We start from the raw sequence: 15012 nt of genomic DNA, 5'->3' as shown, positions 1-15012 counted from the left end.
TTGAAACTTGGCTAGAGATACAACTTTGTTTTGTCATTGGGAAGTGTAAAGCATTGGAGAAGATTTATTGTTGATGCTCACACCTCCAGAATATTTAGTTAAAACCTTCTGCTGAACTCATTAAGTTGTTGACTGCGCATTATGGAGAAAATTGTATTTCTGCAACCAGATTCAGCTACTGTCGTTACAACACTGTCTTTTGAGTAAATTGAGACTCCACATCATCACTGACATCGCAGGGCCATTTCTGTCAGATCCGTTGTCGAACTCCTCTAACTTGGAAACTTGGGTTATGTGTTACTCTTTCTTCTGAAGTTGTGCTTCTGTGTTATAAATCTCTGAAGTTGTGGTTCTGCAAAAATCGTGCCGCTGAAGTTGTTTGTTAGTGCTTCAAGTTATTTATCTTCTTTTAGGTTATTTATCACTTGTGTTATTATTATACATCTTGTGCTGATCTTGTTTAGCTTAGGTTGTTGGTACACTTAGTTTTTGGGCCTCAACATATTTACCATTTGTGTTTGAAAACTAAACGAGTAGTTTGTTTATACATTTCTTCAAACCAAACCCTTAATTGTTTTATAACACCTATGTTCCTTCTCTATGAGACATCTGGGTCATTTCACCAAAGCACTCTTCAGCATGGGCCGTGCCACAGTCTACATATGTATAATAATAACACAAGTGAACATATGCATGAACATGATATATATCTTTAACAGGATATATATCTTTACCAGTTAAAATTTTGATCAAGTAAACTCAATATTTCTGGGACAGTTAGAGTATCCATCGATCATATTTGAACCTAATACCAATTCATTCATCTCCATACCACTGCAGACACAACAGAACAGAGGCACTTCATCACCCACGGCTGAGAAAGCAAGGTAGAATCACCACTGCATACATACTATTTCTCTTTTTTTCTGTTCTTTTCAGATCAATATTGTTGTGATCTTTCATGTCTTTTATAACAGGGAAAATGGTTGTATATGATAGACATCGAACCGTTTCTGTAAACTGAGTACTAACTGAGTTCCCTAAAAAAAGAACCTTAGTACTAACTGAAATATGATGGAACAGAAAATACAATGAAATCAATACGGAATATGCTAGATAAATATTGCCATGAAACCAGATGACACTGATAATTTTAGTGGAAAACAAAGGACTCTTCTGTTATTTTTAGTGAAAAGTTGGTCCACCGACCACTCACATATCCAATTTCCATGATCCTCAACGGAAGTCAGAAACACAACATATCCATGGACTTCTCATTGTTCAAAATCTTCTCTTAGGATTAACCACAACAGCATATCGGGGGTTCAGGAATCAAAATATCAGTTACATCAAGAGTTAGCAATGACCAAACTGGCATGTAACAGAGACACTATAAAAGATAGCCAACATCCAGTTAGGCCAACATAACAGTGAACAAAACTACTGTCAATCAGCTCAGTTCTAGTGCTGTTGGATTTTTCTCGATTGTATTCTTGCAGTTTTGAAAATTCAGTTTATTCGGTTACTGAAAATTCAGTTAATTCAGTTAGGCACACAAATTTCAGAACTTTTGTGTGCCCTAGTACTTGGTGTTTGTAGAAAACCAGGAGTGTCAATGGGACTAGAATTCACTTGTTCTTATATGGGTTTGTAAAACTTGTTCATGTACTGAACTACTAATGCCTTGTGATGCTCTGAATTACTTGTGATGCCTCTGAATTACTTGTGATCACATTGAGAAAGACTTGTAAAGATGATGATCATCTTTAACAGAAAACAATTTGTGATGATTTTGCTAGTTTGCTGGGTTTTGTCTCCGACCATCATGTCGTGATGATTTTGCAGGTACCCCGAGAGGCCCTTGAGTTTGCCGGAATGTCGATTAACTTCCGTTCCGGCAAATTCGGGTACTCCATATGTCCTATTTTCAGCAAAGGTCATGCTGAAATTTTCCGTGAATTTTAGCATGACTTTGCTAAAAATAGGACATATGGGGTACTTGTGACTAATGCATGGGCCGGGGTATCTTAGTAGTTAATTAAGTAGGATCAAGTGCCCCGGCGTACTTGTGACTAATGCATGGGCCGGGGTATCTTAGTAGTTAATTAAGTAGGATCAAGTGCCCCGGCGTACTTGTGACTAATGCATGGCTTTTAGGGTGCCTCGGTGTCGATAAAAACCGAAATGATGAAAAGTTAGGCTTTTAGGGTGCCTTGGCGTCGAAAAACCCTCAATGATAAAAGCTTAGATTTTAGGATGCCTCGGTGTCGACAAACCCTAAATGATGAGACCATGATCTTGTTCCTTGACAATAACCAACTTTTTGACCAAACTTTGTTTCTATTTAGAGAGAAACATGGCCCACAACGATGAGGCCGGGGGTTCGGGCGGCAAGGCATTCTGGGAGCTGTCCCAGGAGATGGAGGAACAACCTCACTTGTATGAGGCTGCCGCCTTCCCCACCGATCCTGAGACCACGGATGGTGCCGCCGAGGATGACCACACTGATGCCACCACTGATGGTGCCGCCGAGGATGCCACCACTGATAATGGTGGCGCACGCATAGATAGCAGCCAGCCGAAGAGGCAACGGAAGGACCGGCGCCCGATCGTGCTCCGCACCCTCAAGGAGGAAGTTACTGAAGTGGACTCCAACGGGAATCCAACGGCGCCCGAACGAATAGTCAAGGGGTACTCGCTTCAGCTCGGGTGCATTGTCCGGAGCACCGTCTCGATCAACACCGAGAACCTGAGGCATCCTGACCGGGGGAATTTGCGCCACCTCCTCTTCACGAAGCTGCACGAACGATACAAGTTCCCCGCTGAATTCGAAAACACAAGCCTCAAAGGGAATAAAGTGAACAATGCTGCCCTCACGAAGATGAGCAAGGCCCTGTCTACTTGGAAAAGCAATGTGAAGAGAATGATCGAGAAAGGTGAGAGTTATGAGAAGATCAAGGAGAAAAATCCTTCGATCACCGAAGATGACTACAACGACTTCAAGATCAATTGCTCGAGCATCGCAAGCTCCCAATCAAGTGAGTGGGGGAAACAAATGCGGGAGCTGAACATAGGGGAACACACACTCGGTCCCGGCGGTTACAGAGTGGCGGAGCCTATATGGGACAAGGAGGAGGCGGACCGTGCCGAGCAAGGCCTACCGCCCCTCTTCGATAAATACGGTGACAAGCAGACCAGGAACTTTGTCAGGGCCCGGTACAAGAAGGACCCGAAAACAAAGGAGCTTACCACGGATCCGAAGACCAGGCAGCTTGAGCTTGTTCTGGTAAGGAATACACCCCCGCGTAATTAGCTCCATATGGTTGCATTCTAATTAATGAAGCCGAATTTCTAAATGGTTCACATTCCTTCCGCAGGCGACTGAAAGCAGTAGCGCGGGGTCGACTCAGAGCAACCCTTGGGACACCACTCTAAATAGGGGGTTGAATATAATGAAGAGCAAGGATAAGCTCAGTAAGCCGACGTCAGCTGGTCGTGTGGCCGGCAAAGGCTTGTCGACAAAATGGGGGTCATACTATACCGCTGGTGTGCGGAAGGAGAAAAAGACCAGCTCGGAAAGCCAGGCGCGAGAGGTTCAAGAACTCAAGGCACAGGTGGCGCGGATTCCGGAGATTGTCCAAGAGCAAGTGGAACAACGACTCGGAGCGACGATCACCGCCCTTGTGCCTACCTTGATCTCGGGGTTGAGTGCGTGGATTGCGGGCGGCCAACAGGGGCCGCCCCCGATTCCTAGCTTCACGGCCAGCAACTCGCATAATGCGATGGCGGGGCCATTGGTGCCTCCGGCGGAGGCGGCATTGGTGTCTCCGACGCCGGCACGGGAGCTTAATGCACCCGGGTGTACGCCGGCCGGCACCTCTTCAGCAAGCGGCCGCTCCGTCAACTCCACGCCCGCCGTTGGCAGTGCCTCGACATTAGCCGAGCTCGACGCCATCATCACGGTAACTAATTAAGCCTCTCTCGGCCGAGGACTTCATCTCCTTGCCTTTGACTGGGCATCCCTGACGCCCTACATGTTTTCGCAGGGCGCCGCCGACGTTCCGTGCACTCTCCTCCACTTCGTGAACAACGAGTTGGTCGATGTCGCCAAGGGCAAAATTGTTCAACCGGGCAACCCCTTGTTCCACGGTACCCAGATGCCACCCAACTTGTTTAGGGTTCAACTGGTTCGGGTGCTGCCAGGCTGCGACGACTTGTTAACTCCGATTCGACCCGTCGGGGCCGACGATGATGACGTGATGACCCTCAGCGCCTGCCTGAGCTGGCCCCTGCTTTGGCCGAAGAGCCAGATTCGTTTGGGGGCGGGGGACACCACCCCAAAGACAACACCGCCAGTCGTGCCGGCGCCAAGTCGGCCCCATGGCAAGACCGCCGTAACGGTGCCAGACATCCCTATGCCACTGGATCCAAACATGCATATGGCACAGGATCAGAACGACGACGACGACGACGATGATACATTTGGCAACGTCGATCAGTACTTTGCCGAGCATGGGTACGATGGCGACTTCGTGGGGCCTCATTCTCAAGAACCAAACCCAACAAAAGACGTGTGCGATCTAGCTCGTACGGCGGAGAAGCCAAGTTGCAACAGGCGCCGTCTGGCGTTCAGCTCTCAGGAGACGCCTCTAGCTGCCGACTTCACCGAGCCTCAGATAGGCGAGGTGTGAAATATTATCAGCCCCAACACACTCAAGAAGGCGGTCTATGAGCAGAACTCGGTCCCATTACAGGAGAAGAAGAAGGCACACAAAAGAAAGACTAAGAAGGGTGCGAGCCAGCCGGCACCGAGTACGATCCGTGCTCAGGACAGGCCACCTTCACCGCAGGATATCTCGAGGAGGGTGCATGTGGCAGGTAGGGCGATGCTACCACCAAATATGCTCAATGCTGCAACCGGTGCTATGCGGAGTCTGCACGACAGTGTTCTTTCTTTGGAGAAGCGGCGTCTCAGAGAGAAGGATGTGGCATACCCGGTTTTCGTGGCCAAGGTGCCAGAGGGCAAGGGCTTTGTGGATGGCGACATCGGGGGTACGATCGTCCTGCGGTTTGATGACATCTTTGCTATGTTTAACCTTCATCCGCTGCACTACACCTTCGTTCGGCTATTTTCGCTGAGTATGGAGATGCGGATCATTCGCGACAAGACCCCGGACATCGTGATAGTCGACCCCTTCTACATGCGTGCCAAGATCTTGGGCAGCGCTGGGGACCGGCAAGTCGCGAGTTCTTACCTCGAAGGCGTCATTCTGGCAAACCAAGATAAGGATAACTTCCTCGTGCCTTACTTTCCCGAGTAAGTCCTCCCCTCAACCGGCCCGTAACATATGAATTCTTACTTTTCGATCGTTTTTCTTTTAACATTCCGTGTTTTCTGCAGTGACACACGTTGCACGCTCATCCTCCTAAGCCCCAAATAGTCCATGGCCACGTATTTCGACCCGGACCGTCAGTCGAACGTAGACTACACAAATGTCAAGAAGGTTCTTGATGATGTTCTCCCCGGCTACGCCCAATCTGGAGGCACCTTCACCAGGCCTATTCGTAAGTACGGCAAGCACGTGTTCTCCCACAATACGACGTTCTGCTGCGTCAAGCAGCCGCCTGGCGGTCAGAAGGGTGCCTACTACGCCATCCATCACATGCGGGCGATCGTACGGGACCATCATCAACTTCTGCTACCGAGTAAACTCCAAGATTGGGCCGCGAGCGTGTCGGCAATCAAGGACGCGGACCTCCGACAAGAATTCTTTCGCATCCAGTCAGAGTTTGCGGAAATCATCCATCAAGATGTCCTTCGTACCTCGGGGCAGTTCTACCTCAGAAATCAACCGTCCAACAGTGACATCGACACAATGCTACAAATGCAGGATGACAACGCCCGTTCTTTCATGACTCCCACGATAGACGGCGGCTTCATCCACGCTCCGGTCCCTTGAGTCGAGTTGTCTAGTTCTGAAACATCGATTGGCTCATGTTGTAATTAAACTTTAATGAACTTGTAGTATGTCTCTTTGGTTTCGAGAGTCGTTCAACTTAGATGTAATCGATGCTATTAATGTCTTGCTTTTCTCTTCCGATCGTGCTGTTGCAAAATTATATATTGCTTATGTATTGTCTGTGAATTGGTACTAACTTCTCGTTTGGCTAGTGCATAGCGATGCCGACGTATGTCGCGTACAACGGTAAGGTTCCCGGAGTCGACGATGACTGGGAGGAGTGTCGGAGACAGGTTCACCGATTCAGCGGTAACAGTTACAAAGGGTACACCACTAGGGCCGAGGCCGAATCTAGATACGCCCGCTATCTAGCGGGAGAGGGGAGGGAGCGTTGGAGGAACCGGATGAAGACGAGTTTCATCGTGATGATGCTCATCGTGATGACCGCAGCTCTCTTCTATGTGATGGTAGTTTAGATGATCGATATCGACTTGTAATGCGAAGACAAACTCGCTACTCGCGGTCTCGAGACTTGTAATATAATGTTCTATCTTTGTTCGGTCTTTTTAATTCGGAGACTAATATGATGAATTGTATTCGGAGACTAATATGATGAATTGTATTCAAAGACTAATCTTCTATTGTATTTGATGAATCTATTGTTGATGTGTGCTGTCTATATTTTGTCAAATTATACATTTCGTAACCTGTGCAAAAAACAGAAAATAAAAAAATAAAAAAAACCTAATATTCATACTAATGGCGCATCACACGACAGTGTGCCATTAGTATGACAGTGGATACTAATGGCGCATCACCGGGTAGTGCGCCATTAGTATGTTGCAGTTACTAATGGCGCATCCAGAGGTGGTGCGCCATTAGTATGCCAAAGCACCTGGGTATACATGCCCCCTGGGAGGCATACTAATGGCGCACCCTCGCATATACTAATGGCACACCAGGTGGTGCGCCATTAGTATACCAGATACTAATGGCGCACCAGGTGGTGCGCCATTAGTAAAAATTACTAATGGCGTGCTATCAATGGCGCACCAGTGATGCGCCATTAATGGCCATATTAGGTGCGCCATTAGTAGTGGTATTTCTAGTAGTGAGCCCCTGATCTAATAGCATCACCCATAAGCTTTGGTGCCTTGGGTGCTAGTGCAACAACCTCTTCTTCCTCTTCCATCATGGAAGGTTGCCCAACAACTCTGGCTATGGTCTTCTTGACCCTTTCCTTCCTTTTTCCTTCAGCAGCAGGCTCTTTGGGATCAGGCTTTTCAGGTATTTGAGTTGACCCTATGACCTTCAGCATAGGTGTCCTCTTGGCAGGGACCTTCCTATTAAGTCCAGGCTTAGTGGTCTTGGCTGAGCCATACTCCTTTTTCAGCACTACCTTCTTGGAACTAGCCTCATCCTCTTCAGCTCTATAATCCTCATCTTCAGAGTCTGAAGTTCTCTTCTTCCTTTGCCTGGTATAAGCCTTAGGCAGGTTGCTAGGAGTGCTTCTGCTGCCTTCATCGGAAGTGCTGGAGGGACTAGTGCCCTGACTCATGTCAATCTGCTCTTCTGACCTGTTCTGGCTGTCACTCTGGTCTGACATGCTACAAACACTGACTGCTAACCCTGTGAAGAGTTATAGATGAGGTAGTGTGGATGAGCATCACAAAATGCAGAGATTTTTGCAAAAGAATGATTCAAAAATTCAGTTTTAGTTTTCCACAGAAAGCATTTCGGATCAACCGATTTTCAAACTCGGTGATACCGAAGCAGTTTTGGAACCTAAACAGATGAACTCGGTTGGACCGAGTCACAGTTCGGTGGCACTGAGACTGCTAGGGTTTCACAAAGTCCTAAAATTGGTCTCACCGATTAGCAATTCTCGGTCAGACCGAGAGTTACTAGTGCAATGGCATAAGCCAAATCGGTGGGACTGAGTTTTTCAACTCGGTGGGTCCGAGATGGTTTCAGCGGAAACCTAACCCTATAATTTTGGATCTCATCTAATCTACAGATTGCATTGACTGGATAGGAGTGTTTCAATCGTGGCAAGAATCAATAAGAACACAATGTTCTAGGAATCAAACGAGGATAGCACAGTGATCGAGTCCATACCCTAGCTCGGCGATGAACTTGCTACGGCGGCAACGGCGGGGTTGAATTCCGTTAACGGCGGCGGAGACCAGCGACAGGTGGCGGCTGGCGACGACGAGACGATTCGGAGACCTTGGAGGCAGAGCGAGCTATTGCGCGGGCGAAGTGGTTCGAAGGAATTTCCAAAATTTTGCCCGTGACTATATATAGCCCGACCCTGTCGGTGTGACCGAGTGGAACAACTCGGTGGCACCGAGATGCATAACTGTGTACAGTTACAGCAACTCGATGTGACCGAAAAGTTCAAATCGGTTGCACCGAGATTGAAAACTTAGATCGACTTAATGATCTCGGTAGGACCGAAATGGAGGAATCGGTTAGACCAAGAATCACAAAGAAGTTTTGGAGGTTTAAGTCTATGACGAATCGGGGACTCCGAGTGCTCCTCACATAGAGTGGTTCGAATCTGACTTGATCAAATTTTGTGATGTAGCATGAATAGAGTTTGAGACGAGAAAATCATAGATAGCTAGAGAAGGTTCTTAGGCATTCTTGTCCATCCACTTGGCAAAAAGAAAAAGAGGCAAATCAATTAAAACAACAAGTGGATGTCCTTGAATGAGTAAAATATGCCCCAACATGCTCACACAATAAGATGGCAAATGAAATATGTGGCAAAACATGCACAACCAATTCTAGCATCTATCAAAAAATTGGTAATGACTAGGTCATCTATATATGAGTATATTGACTTAGGAGTCAAATGAGAACATTTGATCATAGGTCATACTCATCATTTAAGCTCAAGTGGGGTTACCACTTTTACATAATGCATTGATGTGTTCACACCATTAGAGTTGCTTTGACTCAATTCTTAGAGTTAAGATCCCCCTAGATGTGAGATCCCCCCTTAGAGGGATGAACTAACCTTGGGTTTTGTCGATGATGACTTCATGTAGGTGTTGAAGATGTGAATGCTCAATGTTGATGTAGATCATTTGGAGAAATCCGTTGGAGTGAGTTGCACTTTCAACTTACCTACATGGGCCCACAAGGAACAAACAAGAATATCCATAGACATAGAGTGATGCACACACAAGATGATGTCCATGAAATCATTAGGTTACCTTGTCCCTTGCCTTACCAACATGAGGGTTTGTGACTCCTTGAACTAGTGCAAGATGTGGAGTTGATTGCACTTGTCCTTGCCATAATGGTATGAGTGAAGAATGTTGGCGGAGTCACCCTCAAGAACTCTCTAGTTCTTCTTCTTCGGGATCCACATCATCTTGATGGGAATCCTTGGAGTTGTAGTTGTACTTGATGAAGTTGAACTTGACGTAGTCTTGGGAACCCACTTGAACGAGGCCTTAGGTGCTTCTTCAAATGCATCAATCTCTTCTTGAAGCTTGTCCTTGCCTTTGTTCTTGTGATCTTGTGGTGGAAGATCATCTTGTGCTTGTGTTCCCTTGAAGGAAGTAGGATCATACTTCTCTTCTTGAGGAACAAACTTCATCTTGGGGTATTGATCTTCTTCCCACTCAACTCCATTGGCATTGAACTTTCGTTCAAAACCAACACCTTGATTCTTCCGGTGTCTTCCTTGCTTGCATACAATTTCCTAGAATTCCTTACTCCTGGCAAGGCTCTTGTAAACACCTTTCTCTTTAATTCCCTTCAATAAGCTATTTTCTTGCTCAAGTGTAACTTGGCTAAGAGAATCATTAGTGGAATCAAGAGATCTACTAGAAGCAACAATATTGACATTATTATTGTTACTACTAGAGGAAGTATCTTTTGTACTTGTTACTAGACTTGACTTGAGGCATGTAATTAGATAAGAGTAAACGCTTGGCAATGTAAGAAGAACTTTTCCTACGGAGATCATCATTGATTGCTTTTAAGAACTCATGCTCTTTCTCAAGATTGAGCTTTTCAAAGCGTAACTTCTCATGAGCCCTTAAAAGTTCTCGATGATCTTCGAAGATAGTTTCATGAGCCAACTTAAGAGTGTTTAGTTCTTTAGTTAGAAGCTCAATCTTCTCCTTATCATTGTCATGATTAATTGACGTTTCATCATAGTATTCATCACTAGAGTTGTCAACAAGTAGATCATCATCCACAAGCAAGTCATCTTCATCACTATTGAAATCAACATACTCAGGATGTGTTACTTTTGGACCTTAGGCCATGAAGCATCTTCTAATTCCTTCATTTGGTGAATCAAATATGTCGTAGGAGTTGGTTGACACAAGTGCTAGACCGGCAACACCTTCATCTTGAGTATATTCGAAGTTGGAGTGATAGCTTCTCTCGGAGTGATTGCCGGAGTCGGAGCCAGATACCCATTCACCAACATGAGCTTGATGCCTTCGTTTTGTGTAGCTCCTTGATGACTTGTCCTTCCTTTCCGAATCCTTGCTTCTCCGCGAGGGTATTCGTTCATAACGATCATCTCTACTCCTCCTCTCTCTTGGTGGTGATTCTTCTCTTTTGCTTCTTCTTCTTGGAGAATCTTCTCTTCTTTTGTAGGGTGCCGTACACTCATTGGAATAGTGTCCAGGTCTCCCACAATTGTAGCAATTGCGCTCTCGACTAGAAGATCTTTTGTCATGGTAAGACCTTGTCTTGGAGCTTCTTTATTTGCTTCTACTCTTGTAGAATTTGTTGAATTTCTTCACCATTAAGCTCAATTCTTCATTGAAGGTTTGTTTCTCACTTGATGATGTGGGGGCTTCACTTTAGGCTTTGTAAGCACCACTTGACTTGTTGTGAAGTTCCTCCTTATCCTTGAGTGACATCTCATGAGCAACAATTCTTCCAATGACTTCCGTTGGCTTGAGATCTTTGTAGTTTGGCATCATTTGGATCAATGTGCGCACGGTATCATACTTTCCATCCAATGCTCTTAGGATCTTCTTGATGATGAATCTGTCGGTCATCTCTTCACTCCCTAAGCCGGCAATCTCATTTGTAAAAAGAGCAAGCCTAGAGTACATTTCAGCGACACCTTCACCATCCTTCATTTTGAACTTGTCAAGCTGACTTTGGAGCACATCCAACTTGGATTCCTTGACGGATTCAGTACCTTCATGCATGGGAAAATTTTGTTTTTGCCACTCTAGATTTTGCCAATTTTCCTTATGCCACTCTAGATTTTGACATTTCACTTTTGCCACTCTTTGTTTTTGATAATTATTACAATTGCCATTTTGTGGCAAAACCAAAATAATTTTATTTGATTTTTTCCACTCTTAGCTTTTGATAATTATCACAATTGCCACTCTGAAAATTTTGCTTTTGTCACGGGAATGGCAATTATGATAATTGTCAAAAACTAAGAGTGGCAAAAGTGAAATGTCAAAATCTAAAGTGGCATAAGGAAAATTGGCAAAATCTAGAGTGGCAAAAACAAAATTTTCCCTTCATGCATATCAATCAAAGTATCCCAAATTTCCTTTGCATTCTCAAGACGGCTGATTTTGTTGAATTCTTCGGGGCACAATCCGTTGAAGATGATATCACAAGCTTGAGCGTTGTATTGCAGCATCTTCAATTCTTCCGCATTAGCTTCACGGTTCGGCTCCCTCCCATCAAAGAATTCACCTTGCAAGCCAATACAAATAATTGCCCAAACAGCGGGGTTATGTCCGAGAATATGCATTTTCATCTTATGCTTCCAACTAGCAAAGTTAGTACCATCAAAGTAAGGACCTCTACGGTGATAATTTTCCTCGCTAGACGCCATACTCTCCTAGGTTGTGAAAGCAAGGCTATGACCACCAAAGCTATGGAAATCAAAGCAAATGGAGACCAAAGCTCTGATACCACTTGTAGGACCTTGAAGTATGTCTACAGGGGGGGTGATTAGACTACTTGACCAATTAAAAACTTAACCTTTTCCCAATTTTAGAGTTTGGCAGATTTTAGCTATCTTAGGACAAGTCAAGCAATCATCACACAAATCAAGCAAGCATGCAAAGAGTATATGGGCAACGGAAATTAAAGCATGCAACTTGCAAGAAAGTAAAGGGAAGGGTTTGGAGTATTCATACGCAATTGGAGACACGGATGTTTTTGGCGTGGTTCCGATAGGTGGTGCTATCGTACATCCACGTTGATGGAGACTTCAACCCACGAAGGGTAACAGTTGCGCGAGTCCACGGAGGGCTCCACCCACGAAGGGTCCACGAAGAAGCAACATTGTCTATCCCACCATGGCCGTCGCCCACGAAGGACTTGCCTCACTAGCGGTAGACCTTCACGAAGTAGGCGATCTCCTTGCCCTTACAAACTCCTTGGTTCAACTCCACAATCTTGTCAGAGCCTCCTACATGACACCTAGCCAATCTAGGAGACACCACTCTCCAAGAAGTAACATATGGTGCGTTGATGATGAACTCCTTGCTCTTGTGCTTCAAATGATAGTCTCCTCAACACTCAACTCTCTCTCATATGATTTGGATCTGGTGGAAAGAGGATTTGAGTGGAAAGCAACTTTGGGAAGGCTATAGATCAAGATTCATATGGTAGGAATGGAATATCTTGGCCTCAACACATGAGTAGGTGGTTCTCTCTCAGAAATGGTAAGTTGGAAGTGTAGGTTTAGTCTGATGGCTCTCTCCATGAATGAAGAGGAGGTGCAGGGGTATATATAGCCTGCACACAAATTCTAACCATTACACACAATTTACCAAACTCGGTGGGACCGATTCAACAGACTCGGTCAGACCGATTTAGTAAACCTAGTGACCGTTAGTGATTTTCGATGGGACTGACATGCAACTCGGTGAGACCGATTCGATTAGGGTTACGGCATAACGTAATCTCGGTAAGACCGATTACACAAACTCGGTGAGACCGATTTTGGTAATAAGCTTTCCAGAGAGTTGGTCAGGTAAACTCGGTGGGACCGATTTGCTCTTTTCGTTGAGACCGAAATGTTACAAAAGGGAAATAGAGAGTTTACATTGCAATCTCGGTGGGACCGATCGCTCACTTCGGTTTGACCGAAACATTACGAAGGGGAACAGAGAGATTACAATCCCATCTCGGTGAGACCGAGATCCCTATCGGTAGGACCGATTTGCCTAGGGTTTGTGGCAGTGGCTATGACTATTGAAATCGGTGGCGCCGGATAGGAAGAATCGGTGTGACCGATTTTGGCTTTGGGTTTAGGTCATTTGTGGATGTGAGAAAGTAGCTGAGGGTTTTGGAGCATATCACTAAGCACATGAAGCAAGAGGCTCATTAAGCAACACCTCATCCCTCCTTGATAGTATTGGCTTTTCCTATAGACTCAATGTGATCTTGGATGACTAAAATATAAAATGAAGAGTCTTGAGCTTTTGAGCTTGAGCCAATCCTTTGTCCTTAGTATTTTGAGGGATCCACTTTCATCATCCATGCCATGCCATTCATTGAGCTTTCCTGAAATAATAGTCTTGGAATAGCATTAGCTCAATGAGCTATATGTTGTTATGAATTACCAAAACCACCTAGGGATAGTTGCACTTTCAGGAGGCCACCCACTAGCCTCCTGCTCCGGACATTTTTGGTTGTGCGGAGAAGGCGTGAACTAGGGCGCTGGAGCTCGAGGGTGTGATAATGGATAAGCAGAGGAGGAAGAAGGCGTGGGTAAAAAGGAGGAATCCTTATCCCTTTATAGAGGCGACAAAAACGGTGCGCCTCCCCGCTCGCCTGTTGAAAATCGCTTATTTCCCAAGCGCCACGATTGATTGCGCGGTTGGGTTACCCTTACCCATATTGATGAGAATCCCGTAATAATTAAGGGGACATGATCTCTGCTTCGACAAGACGTGCCGAGGAAACCGCCTCGATATGTGCGGTAGCTGGCTGTGGGAAGACAATTCAATAATGACTCAACCTTTTTTTCGTGTCACCTCATCTAAAAGTTGTCAGCAGAGTATATTTGTAAAATATCATTCTCTCTACGGTGCTATGTGAAGATCGTCTTACATATCCGGACATGATTGAAGTGTTCGATAATTACTTTGGAGTATTCGGAGATGGAACCCACCTTGCAATGCCGAAGACAATCTGCGCGCCGGACTCATCGTCATTGAAGCCTGGTTTAGGGGCTACTGAGGTATTCTTGGATTAAGGGGTATCTAGACAGCCAGACTATATACTTTGGCTGGACCAATGGACCGTGAATTTACAAGACTCAAGACTTTGTCCCGTGTCCGGATGGGACTCTCCATTGCGTGGAAGACAAGCTTGGCGATCCAGATGATAGATTTCCTTCTTTGGAACTGACTCTGTGTAAACCCTAGCCCCCTCCGGTGTCTATATAAACCGGAGGGTTTAGTCCACAGAGACACAATCATAATCATCATAGGCTAGCTTCTAGGGTTTAGCCTCTACGATCTCGTGGTAGATCAACTCTTGTAATACTCATATCATCAAGATCAATCAAGAAGGAAGTAGGGTTCTACCTCCATCGAGAGGGCCCGAACCTGGGTAAAACATCATGTCCCTTGCCTCCTGTTACCATTAGCCTTAGACACACAGATCGGGACCCCCTACCCAAGATCCGCCGGTTTTGACACTGACACTTGGCACATTATTTTTATAACACAATGGAATTGTACAAGGGGATAATTATTTTTGATGAAAAGTTTCTGTAATCAAGATTCACAAAGTTTTCGTGAGCATGACCAAAGTTCAAGGAGATCTCCCACTTCAACAATGCTTGTCTTTCTCACTTTCACTTTCCTTTTTTGAAAAGTTTTAGGTTCCCCTTTTTGTTTTAGGTTCCACTTTCACTTCAACAATGCTTGTCTTCCCCTTTTTGTTTTTTTGTTTTTGAAACTATATGAAAGCACTCAACAGAAATAAATGACTCTCTAAAACTTCCGGGTTGTCTCCCTGGCAGCGCTTTCTTTAAAGCCATTAAGCTAGGCATATAGTGCTCAAGTAATGGATCCACCCG

This window comes from Triticum aestivum, chromosome 7B (genome assembly GCF_018294505.1).
Source record: "Triticum aestivum cultivar Chinese Spring chromosome 7B, IWGSC CS RefSeq v2.1, whole genome shotgun sequence".
NCBI classification, from domain to species: domain Eukaryota; kingdom Viridiplantae; phylum Streptophyta; class Magnoliopsida; order Poales; family Poaceae; genus Triticum; species Triticum aestivum.
The sequence above is the reverse complement of the archived record's forward strand: the minus strand, read 5'-3'. Positions refer to the sequence as shown.